The sequence below is a fragment of the Canis lupus genome, chromosome 23 (genome assembly GCF_048164855.1).
Source record: "Canis lupus baileyi chromosome 23, mCanLup2.hap1, whole genome shotgun sequence".
NCBI classification, from domain to species: Eukaryota; Metazoa; Chordata; class Mammalia; order Carnivora; family Canidae; genus Canis; species Canis lupus.
The window spans coordinates 52549636-52560111 of record NC_132860.1 but is presented as its reverse complement, the minus strand read 5'-3'; positions in this window follow the sequence as shown (position 1 = coordinate 52560111).

Genomic DNA, 10476 nt, shown 5'->3' with positions numbered 1-10476 from the left:
GTTTCGATGCAATTCGATTCGATTCTTCTCATTTCAATTCAATTCGATTCTTTCGAATTCGATTCGATTCGATTCTTTTCGTTTCGATTCGATTCTTTTCCGTTTGAATTCTTTTCAATTCGATTTGATACTGTTCGATTCAATTCTTTTCAACTCAATTCAATTGGATTCGATTCTTTTCAATTAAATTCGATTCGATTCTTTTCGATTCGATTCGATTCTTTTAGATTTGATTTGATACGATTCTTTTCAATTCGATTCGATTAGTTTCGATTCGTTTCGATTCTCTTTGATGTTTTTTGACTTGATCTTTTCAATCAATTTGATTCGATTCGATTCATTTTGATTCGATTTGATTCGAATTTTTTGATTCTATTCTTTTCAATTCGATTCTTTTCGATTCGATTCGATTCAATTTTTTTCTATTCGATTCTTTTCGATTTAATTCAATTCGTCTCTTTTCGTTTTGATTCTATTCTTTTCGATTCGATTTGATTCTTTTCGTTTCGATTAGATTCTCTTCGATTCGATTCTTTTCAATTCAATTCTTTTCGATTCGATTCGATTTGATTCTTTTCCATTCGATTCGATTCGATTCTTTTCGATTCGATTCGATAAGATTCTTTTCATTCGATTCAATTCTGTTCGATTCTATTCTATTCGATTCGATTAGATTCAGTTATTTTCAGTTCGATTCTATTCGATTCTTTTCGTTTCGATTCGATTCTTTTCGATTTGATTCGATTCGATCATTTGGATTCAATTTGTTACATTTCTATTCGATTCTTTTCGATTCAGTTCGATTCGATTCTTTTCAATTCAATTCGATTCAATTCGATTCTTTTCAATTCGATATGATTCGATTCGATTCTTTTCGATTCAATTCGATATGATTCGATTCTTTTCGATTCCATTCGATACGATTAGATTCTTTTCTATTCGATTCTTTTCATTTTGATTCGATTCGTTTCGATGCTATTCAATTTGATTCTTTTCGATTCGATTCGTCTCGATGCTATTCAATTCGATTCTTTTCGATTCGATTCTATAATATTTGATTCGATTTGATTCAATTCTTTTCGATTCATTTTGATTCTTTTCGTTGTATTCGACTCGATTCTATTCGATTTGATTCGATACGATTCGATTCTTTTTGATTCGATTCGAATCTTTTCGATTCTATTCGATTTGATTCTTTTCAATTCAATTCGATATGATTCGATTCTTTTCGATTCAATGTTACCATTCGATTAGATTCTATTCGATTCGATTCCTTTCTTTTCGGTTCGATTTGATTCTTTTCGATTCGATTCTTTTCAATTCGAATCGATTACGGTCGATTGGATTCTTTACGATTCAATTCGATTCAATACGATTCTTTTCGATTTGATTTGATTCGTTTTGATTCGATTCGATTCTTTTCGATTCAATTCGATTCGATTATTTTGATTCAATTAAATACGATTCTATTCTTTTCGATTTGATTCTATTTGATTTTTTTTGATTCGATACGATTCAATTAGATTCTTTTCGATTTGATTCAATGATTCTTTTCAATTCGATTAGATTTGATTCGTTTTGATTCGTTTCGATTCTCTTTGATTTTTTTGATTCGATCTTTTCAATCGATTTGATTCGATTCGATTCTTTTTGATTCACTTCTTTTTGATTCGATTTGATTCTTTTCTATTCGATTCTTTTCCATTCGATTTGATTCTTTTCGATTCGATTCGATTCGATTCTTTTTTATTAGATTTTTTCGATTCTTTTCTATTCGATTCGATTCTTTTCGATTTGATTTGATTCTTTTCTATTCGATACAATTCGATTCAATCCTTTTCGATTCGATTCGATTCTTTTCAATTCGATTCGATTCGATTCTTATATTCGATTCGATTTGATCTTTTTCGATTCAATTCGATTCTCTCCGATTCGATTCGATTTTTTTCGTTTCCATTCGATAGTTTTCTATTCGTTTCTTTTCTATTCGATTCGATTCTTTTCGATTCGATTCGAATCTTTCTATTCGAGTGTTTTTGATTTGAATTCCTTTCTTTTCGAATCGATTCGATTTGATTCTTTTCGATTCGATTTGATTCAATTCTTTTTGATTCGATTCGATTCTTTTTTATTCGATTCGATTCAATTCGATTATTTTCACTTCCATTCGATTTGATTCTTTTGATACGGTGCGATTCAATTCGATATTTTTCGATTCGATTCGTTTCGATTCTTTTCGATTCTAGCCTCTTCTATATGAATTTCTTTCTTTTTGAATCAATTTGATTCGATTCTTTTCGATTTGATTCGATTCTTTTCGATTTGATTTGATTCTTTTCGATTCAATTCGATTCGATTCTTTTCGATTCGATTTGATTCTTTTCTATTCGATTTGATTCGATTCAATCCTTTTCGATTCAATTCAATTCTTTTCGATTTGATTTGATTCTTTTCCATTCGATAAAATTCGATTCGATCCTTTTCGATTCGATTCGATCCTTTTCGATTCGATTCGATCCTTTTTGATTCGATTCGATTAGATTCTTATATCGATTCCATTCGATCTTTTTCGATTCGATTCGATTCTCTTTGATACGATTCGATTCGATTTTTTTCATTTCCATTCGACAGTTTTCTATTCGTTTCTTTTTTATTTGAATTGATTCTATTCTTTTCTATTCAATTCGATTCGATTCGAATCTTTCTAATCGAATGTTTTTGATTTGAATTCCTTTCTTTTCGAATCGATTCGATTCTTTTCAATTCGATTCGATTCGATTATTTTGATTCGATTCGATTTGATTCGATTATTTTCACTTCCATTCGATTCAATTCTTTTGATTTGGTGCGATTCGATTCGATTATTTTCTATTTGATTCAATTCAATTCGATTTGTTTCTTTCTAAACGATTCGATTCTTTTCGATTCCACTCCTTTCGACTCGATTCATTTGGATTCGATTATTTTTGATTCGATTCGATTCGATTCTTTTCGATTCAATTCGATTTGATTCTTTTTAATTCATTTCTTTTTGATTCCATTTGAATGTTTTTGGTTCGATTAGATTCTTTTTGATTGAATTCGATTCGATTTGAAACTCTATGATTCGATTGTTTTCGATTGGATTCAATTGTTTTTGATTCCATTCAATTCAATTCTTTTCGATTCGATTTGATTCTTTTCGATTCGTTTCGATTCTTTTTGATTCATTTAGAATTGATTAGATCCTTTTCGATTCGATTCAATTCGATTTCTTTGATTCGATACGATTTTTTTTCTTTTCGATATGATAGTTTTCGATTAGTTTCTTTTCGATTCTATTAGATTCGATTCGATTCTTTTTGTTTCGATTAGATTTGATTCGAATCTTGATTCGAGTCTTTTCGAGTCGAATTCCTTTCTTTTAAAATCGATTCCATTTAATTCTATTCGATTTGATTCAATTCGATTCGTTTTTTCTGAAACAATTCGATTCTTTTTGATTCCACTTTTTTTCGATTAGATTCATTTGGATTCGATAGTTTTCGATTCGATTGGATTCGATTGTTTTCGATTCGATTTGATTCAATTCTTTTCGATTAGATTTGATTCTTTTCGATTCGAATCGATTTTTTCTATGAGATTCTTTTTTATTTGATTTATTTCGATTATTTCCTATTCGATTCGATTCTTTTTGATTCGATTCGATTCTTTTTGATTCGTTTAGAATTGATTAGATCCTTTTCGATATAATTCGATTCGATTTTTTTGATTCGATACGATTTTTTTCTTTTCGATATGATAGTTTTCGATTAATTTCTTTTCGATTCTATTCGATTCGATTCTTTTGGTTTCGATTCGATTTGATTCGAATCTTTCGATTCGAGTCTTTTCAATTCGAATTCCTTTCTTTTAAAATCAATTCAATTCTTTTCGATTCGATTCACTTCGATTCGTTTTTTCTGAAAAAATTCTATTCTTTTTGATTCCATTCTTTTCGGTTAGATTCATTTGGATTCGAAACTTTTCAATTCGATTAGATTTGATTCTTATGAATCGATTCGATTAGATTCTTTTTTTAAAATTTTTAAATTTATTTATGATAGTCATACAGAGAGAGAGAGAGAGGCAGAGACAGAGGCAGAGGGTGAAGCAGGCTCCATGCACCGGGAGCCCGACGTGGGATTCGATCCCGGGTCTCCAGGATCGTGCCCTGGGCCAAAGGCAGGCACCAAACCGCTGTGCCACCCAGGGATCCCCGATTAGATTCTTTTTGATTCGTTTCTTTTTGATTCCATTCTAATCTTTTTGGTTCGATTAGATTCTTTTCGATTCAATTCGATTCGAATGGAAACTCTTCGATTGAATTCTTTTCAATTCGATTCTTTTCGATTCGATTCAATTCATTTCGATTCGATTTTTTCTATTCAATTCCTTTTTATTTGATTTGTTTCAATTATTTTCGATTCGATTCGATTCTTTTCAATTCGATGCGATTCGATCCTTTTGGATTCGATTCGATTCAATTCCATTTTTTTTCATATCAGTACGATAGTTTCCGATTCTTTCTTTTCGATTCTATTCGATGTGATTCTATTTGTTTCGATTCCATTTGCATGTGGAAGTATCAGGCCCGTACTCACCATTATCAGAGTTGAATAGAGCGATTTCAAACGGCCTTCTTCAATCAGAGTGTAGTTAGTTTCTAACTCCAATGTACGAGTGGGTAGCAGACATCAGCCTCCCAGGCGTACACATTTTGAGAGTTGAGCTTATGGCCTGTACTTCCCACATCCTCCTCCAGGTACACTGCACTGGTAACAGGCCTAGGCTCGATGAGTGACTGAAGTGTTGTGAGAGATAAGACGAAAGTCCCGGCACACAAGACTAGGGCCTCGAAGCTCAATCCTGCGATTTCCTAATAATTCATGTCTTAGACAGGTGCTACATACTAAGTTCCATATGTGAGAGCTAGCTGAACCTCAAGTCCAAAAGCATCTCTCTTCCAAGAGTTGAGTTCACACCCAAACCCTCACAGTTCCACATTGCCTGCAGAATGAGTTTTGAACATCTTCACCAGAGACGTTTGTCAAAAGCTTGTGAGAAGCAAGTGGAATAATGCAGGCCTGGAAGGTGTCTCCAAGTGCGGTAGAGTGGTATTCTTCGAACCTCCTGAGTTAGAAGATTGCTATGATCTTACGGCCATTAGAACGCAGCCAGTTGAAAGCTGGCTTCTAGGCATGCTCTCTTGTGAGAGTTGAGCTCAGGGCAGGACCCTCCCGCATCCTGCCTGCCCATAGTCATACCTGCTAACATCCTTAAGTGAGATGATGGGAGAGGTTGGAGAAATGCAAGTGGAAGTGCCAGGACTGTACTCACATGCATCTGACTTCAATACAGCGATTGCCAACGTCCTTGTTCAATTAGAGTGTAGCTTGGCTATACCACGCTTCGATAAGTGTTTAGCAGACATCAGCCTGCAAAGCATACACATTGCTGAGAGTTGAGCTTATGGCATGTACCTCCCCAATCCTGACTACCTGAAAGTACGGCTTCCACAGCATTTCGTTGTATATGGGAGAGAAGCGGAGTATAAACCAAGTGTCTCTCTTGTCAGAATCGCGCCTAGCGGACAGCTGCCTACTAGGCATGCACACTCCTTTGGCTTGAGCTTATGGCTTGTACCTTCCACATAGTGACCGCATGTACGCTTCACTTCCAAAGGATTTCGTTCAATTCGGGATGCAATTTTTGCAAGAGCCAAGTGCCTCTTAGTTCAATCCAGCGACTTCTGAGGAATTCCTCCCTAAGATGGGAGCTACATATTAACTTCCAACCTGAGAACGTAGCTGAAAGCTCTCTCTTGGGGAACTTCCCACTTGGAGATAAGCTGAAACATGGTCCTTCCCAGTTCCACACTGCCTGCAGATACAGTTACAAATATCCTCACTAGACATGTTTGTCAGAAGCTCATGGGGCGCAAGGGCCAGTGGCAGGATTCAATGGTTGTGTCTCCAGGTGCAGTAGAGCGGTAGTCATGGAACATCCCACCTTACAATGCTGCTACGTTCTCACGGCCATCAGAACGAGCTAGTAGAAAATTGGCTTCTAGGCATGCTTCCTTCTGAGGCTGAGTTCAGGGCAGGACCATCTTGCATCCTGCCTGCCCCTAGACGTAACTGCTAATATCCTTATATTAGGTGCTGGGACAGGGTGGCGAAATGCATGTGAAAGTGTCAGGCCTGTACTCACGATTATCTGAGTTGAATACAGGGATTTCAAACAGCCTTCTTCAAAGAGTGTAGCTAGTTTCTAACTCCCATGTACGAGTGGGTAGCAGACATCTGCCTCCCAGGCGTACACACTTTTGAGAGTTGAGCTTATGGCCTGTACTTCCCACATCCTGCCTGCAGGTACACTTCGCTGCAAACAGGCCTAGGCTCGATGCGTGACTGAAGTGCTGTGAGAGGTAAGTGGAAAGTCTCGGCACACAAAACTAGTGCCTCCAAGCTCAAACCAGTGATTCCCAGTAATTCCTGTCTTAGACAAGTGCTACATACTAAGTTCCATACGAGAGAAGCTAGCTGAACCCCGAGTCCAAAAGAATCTCTGTTCTGAGAGTTGAGCTCACACTCAGTCCCTCACAGTTCCACACTGCCTGCAGAATGAGTTTTAAAAATCTACACCTGAGACGTTTGTCAAAAGCTTGTGAGACACAAGTGGAATAAGGCAGGCCTGGAAGGTGTGTCCAGGTGCAGTAGAGTGGTATTTTTCAAACCTCCTGAGTTAGAAGACTGCTTTAGTCTCACAGCCATTACAACGCCGCTGGTTGAAAGCTGGCTTCTAGGCATACTCTCTTGTGAGAGCGGAGCTCAGGGCAAGACTCTCCCCTATCCTGCCTGCCCATAGTCATAGCTGTGAACATCCTTAGTGAGGTGCTGGGAGAGATTGGAGAAACGCGAGTGGAAGTGTCAGGACTCTACTCACGTGGATCTGAGTTCAATACAGCGATTGCCAGTGCCCTTGTTCAATTACAGTGCAGCTGGGGAATACCTCGCCTCAATAAGTGCCTGGCAGACATCAGCCTGCAAAGCATACACACTTCTGAGAGTTGAGCTCATGGCCTTAACCTCCGCCATCCTGACTGTACGTTTCGCTTCCACAGCATTTCGTTGTATGCGGGGCAGTAGCGAAGTGAGAACCAAGTGTCTGCCTTGTCAGTTTCGCGCCCAGCAGACGGCTGCCTCCAAGGCATGCACGCTCCTTTGGATTGAGCTTATGGTTTGTACCGCCCCCACGTTGACCGCCTGTATGCTTCGCTTCCAAAGGATTTCGTTCGATACGGGACGCAAGCTTTGTGAGCGGCAAGTGACTCTTAGCTCAATCCAGCGACTTCTGAGCAATTCCTCCCTCAGAAGGGAGCTGCATACTAACTTCCAAACCCGAGTACCTTGTTGAAAGCTATCTCTCTGGGGAACTTCCTCCTGTGAGGTGAGCTGACACGCGGTACTTCCCAGTTCCACCCTGCCTGCACATGGAGTTACGAATATCCTCACTAGACTTGTTTGTCGGAAGCTCGTGGGACGCAAGGGCCAAGGTGCAGTCTTCAATGTTTGTGTCTCCGGGGGTGGTAGAGCGGTATTGACGGAACGTCCTGACTTACAATGCTGCTTCTTTTTCACGGCCATAACAACTCAGCTAGTGGAAAGCTAGCTTGCAGGCATGCTTCCTTTGGAGAGCAGAGCTCAGGGCAAGACCCCTCCCGCATCCTGCCAGACTGTAGACGTGGAGGCTAACATCCTTATGTTAGGTGCTGGGAGACGTGGTGAGGAAAGCATGTGGAAGCGTTGGGCCTGAACTCACGCGTATCTGAGTTGAATACAGCGATTTCCAACGGCCTTCTGCTATCAGAGTGTAGCTAGTTTCTACCTCCCATGTACGAGTGGATAGCAGACATCTGCCTCCCAGGCGTACACACTTTTGAGTGTTGAGCTTATGGCCTGTACTTCCCACATCCTGCCTGCAGGTACACTTCGCTGCAGACAGGCCTAGGCTCGATGCGTGACTGAAGTGTTGTGAGAGGTAAGCGGAATGTCCCGGCACACAAGACAAGTGCCTCCAAGCTCAATCCAGCGATTTCCTAGTAATTCCTGTCTGAGACTGGTGCTACATACTAAGTTCCATAGGTGAGAAGCTAGCTGAACGCCCTGTCCAAAGGCAACTTACTTCTGAGAGTTGAGCTCACACTCAGTCCCTCACAGTTCCACACTGCCTGCAGAATGAGTTTCCAACATCTTCACCATAGACGTTTGTCAGAGGCTTCTGAGACACAAGTGGAACAATGCAGACCTGGGGGGTATGTCCAGGTGCAGGAGAGTGGTAATCGTGGAACCTCCTGACTCAGAATACTGCTGCGTTCTCACTGCCATAAGAAGGCAGCTGGTTGAAAGCTGGCTTCTAGGCATGCTTCCTTGTGAGAGCTGAGGTCAGGGCAGGACCCTCCCGCATCCTGACTGCCTGTAGACGGAGGTCGTAGCATAGTTACGTTAGGTGCCGGAAGGGGTTTTGTGAAACTCTTGTGGAAGTGACAGGCCCGCACTCTCGTGTATCTGAGTTCAATAGAGCGATTGCCAACGTCCTTGTTCAGTTTGAGTGCAGCTCGGTTCTAGCTCCCCTGAATAAGTGCCTAGCAGACATCGGCCTGCAAAGCATACACAGTTTGAGAGTTGAGCTCATGGCCTCTGCCTCGGCCATCCTGACTGCCTGTACGGTCTGCTTCCACAGCATTTCGTTGTATGCGGGACAGTAGCGAAGTGAGAACCAAGTGTCTGCCTTGTCAGTTTCGCGCCCAGCAGACGGCTGCCTCCAAGGCATGCACGCTCCTTTGGATTGAGCTTATGGTTTGTACCGCCCCCACGTTGACCGCCTGTATGCTTCGCTTCCAAAGGATTTCGTTCGATACGGGACGCAAGCTTTGTGAGCGGCAAGTGACTCTTAGCTCAATCCAGCGACTTCTGAGCAATTCCTCCCTCAGAAGGGAGCTGCATACTAACTTCCAAACCCGAGTACCTTGTTGAAAGCTATCTCTCTGGGGAACTTCCTCCTGTGAGGTGAGCTGACACGCGGTACTTCCCAGTTCCACCCTGCCTGCACATGGAGTTACGAATATCCTCACTAGACTTGTTTGTCGGAAGCTCGTGGGAAGCAAGGGCCAAGGTGCAGTCTTCAATGTTTGTGTCTCCGGGGGTGGTAGAGCGGCATTGACGGAACGTCCTGACTTACAATGCTGCTTCTTTTTCACGGCCATAACAACTCAGCTAGTGGATAGCTAGCTTGCAGGCATGCTTCCTTTGGAGAGCAGAGCTCTGGGCAGAACCCTCCCGCATCCTGCCAGACTGTAGACGGAGCTGCTAACATCCTCATGTTAGTGGCTGGGAGAGGTTTTGAGAAAAGCATGTGGAATCGTTGTGCCTGAACTCACGTGTGTCTGAGTTGAATACAGCAATTTCCAAAGACCTTCTTCAATCAGAGTGTAGCTAGGTTCCAACTCGCATCTACGAGTGGTAGCAGACATCTGCCTCCCATGCATACACACTTCTGAGGGTTGAGTTTTTGGCCTGTAACCCTACATCCTGCCTGCAGGTACCTTTAGCTTCCAAAAGGCCTAGGCTCGCTTCTTGATGGAAGTGTTGGGAGAGGTATTTGGAATCTACTGGCACGCAAGACGAGTGCCTCCAAGCTCAATCCAGTGATTTCCTAGTAATTTCTGTGGTAGACTTGTGCTACATACTAAGTTCCATACGTGAGAAGGTAGTTGAACGCCTTTTCCAAAAGCATCTTACTTCTCAGAGTTGAGCTCACCCTCAGTCCCTCACAGTTCCACACTGCCTGCAGAGTGAGTTTCGCACGTCTTCACCAGAGACGTTTGCCAGAGGCTTCTGAGACGCAAGTTAACAATGCAGACCTGGACGGTATCTCCAGGTGCAGTAGAGTGGTAATCTGGGAACCTCCTGACTCAGAATCCTGCTACTTTCTCACTGCCATTAGAATGCAGCTAGTTGACAGCTGGCTTCTAGGCATGCTTCCCTGTGAGATCTGAGTTCAGGGCAGAACCCTCCCGCATCCTGCCTGACTGTAGACGGAGCTGCTAACATCCTCATGTTAGTGGCTGGGAGAGGTTGTGAGAAAAGCATGTGTAAGCATTGGGCCTGAACTCACGTGTATCTGAGTTGAATACAGCGATTTCCAAAGACCTTCTTCAATCAGAGTGTAGCTAGGTTCCAACTCGCATCTACGAGTGGGTAGGAGACATCTGCCTCCCATGCATACACACTTCTGAGAGTTGAGTTTATGGCCTGTAACCCTACATCCTGCCTGCAGGTACCTTTAGCTTACAAAAGGCCTAGGCTCCCTGCTTGTCGGAAGTGTTGGGAGAGGTAATTGGAATCTCCCGGCACACAAGACGAGTGCCTCCAAGCTCAATTCAGCGATTTCTCA